The 1,578-nt window shown below is 47.0% G+C and overlaps 1 non-coding gene across 1 annotated transcript; it reads left to right on the top strand.

Moving 5' to 3' along the window:
- The first annotated feature begins 228 nt into the window (after positions 1 to 228).
- On the top strand, positions 229 to 300 carry TRNAC-GCA (transfer RNA cysteine (anticodon GCA)). Its single transcript has one exon. It is a non-coding gene; the product is annotated as a tRNA-Cys (tRNA).
- Positions 301 to 1,578: the final 1,278 nt, after the last annotated feature.

Below are 1,578 nucleotides of genomic sequence, written 5' to 3'. Positions count from 1 at the left end.
CGAAAACCCTACTTCTGCACAGGGTCATATTTACAGGTACAGGGGTGAGGACTTCAACAGAAGTTTTTGGGTGAGGCAGTTAAATCCGCAAGTGAACCTTTAGTGCGTCAAAGCACTGACGGCCGGGCTGCCAAGGATGGGGGCCGAGGAAGGCTGCCAGCTCCTGGGAGCTTGATTGAGTCCAGGACCAGGAGCTGGCTGCACAGTTCAGATTTAAAAGGCATGTCTGGGGGTATAGCTCAGGGGTAGAGCATTTGACTGCAGATCAAGAGGTCCCCGGTTCAAATCCGGGTGCCCCCTCGCTACACTCTTACATTCCAGAGAGTAAAACTCTGAAGTGTTAACTGACCTCCCTCCAACATCCCCACTGTCCCTCCCGCTAGTTCCTCACTGTCCCTCACCCAGTCACTCTCCATCACCCTGTCACCCCACTGCCCCTCCCCTGTCACCCCACTGCCCCTCCCCCCATCCTGCAGGGTGGGCAGTGCTGGGCACAGTTTGCTGTCTGGGTCACACCCCAGCTCCAGTCTGTCTGGGACTGGCTTCTATTCTGCAGCCTTTTTCCTCATCTCTATAATTAGACAACAGCAGGTGGTTGTGAGGATTCATTCAGGTCATGCCTGGTCATGCAGTGTGTCACAGGCTTTCCCCCAGTGACAATGGCTGTGGGAAATCCAGCCATTTCCTGGATTGATGAGCTCACTTTTGCTGTCACTGAGCTCCAGATATGCCTGACCCATTTTTGGTCTTTGCTCTTATTCTTCCCATGGCCTGAAGGCCTACCCCCAGCTCCTTTGTCTGGCAAACTTCTCCTTCCCATGTCCTCTAGGAGTGCCCTCACCAAGCAGCCCCTTCTCTCTGATCCCACAGCTCTCTGCTTAGGCTCCTGTCACTTCTGTGGAAATATTTTGGCTTGAGGGTTGGGCTCCCCTTTGGACTAAAACTCTTTGAGGTGTAAAATGGTATAATCACTATGAAAAATGGTATGGTGCTTCCTCAAAAAGTTAGAAATAGAAATATCTTATGATCCACCAATTCCACTCCTAGATACAGGCCCTGGAGATCTAATAGCAGTGGCATGGATAGACATATGCACACCTATGTTCGCTGCAGCATTATTCACAATAGCAAAAAGATGGAAACAACCTAAGTGCCCATCAACAAGGGAATGAATAAACAAATTGTGGTACATACAATGGAATACTATGCATCTACAAAGAATTATGATGAGCTCTAGAAACAAAGTATAACATGGATGAATCTGGAGGACATTATGCTGAGTGAAATAAGTCAATCACAAAAGACAAATATTGTACGATCTCACTTTTATAAAAAGAAAAAAATAGGCATACATACAGAAAACAATGTTCATTGGTGGTTGCCAGGGATGGGAGAGAAAGGGAGGGGGAATCACTTTCTAGACAGTAAATGTGATCATTAAGATTGTGTGTCAACTTGGCTGATCCATGATTCTCAGTCGTTTGGCAGTTATGATGTAGTGTATCAGTCATATAATGATGTGATCACCACCATGATGAGATTTGATATAATGTGACCACCTCCATGATGGAATATACT

The sequence above is a fragment of the Elephas maximus genome, chromosome 8, assembly GCF_024166365.1.
Source record: "Elephas maximus indicus isolate mEleMax1 chromosome 8, mEleMax1 primary haplotype, whole genome shotgun sequence".
NCBI lineage: Eukaryota > Metazoa > Chordata > Mammalia > Proboscidea > Elephantidae > Elephas > Elephas maximus.
Note: the sequence above shows the minus strand (reverse complement) of the source record. Positions and strands in the feature narration are given on the sequence as shown.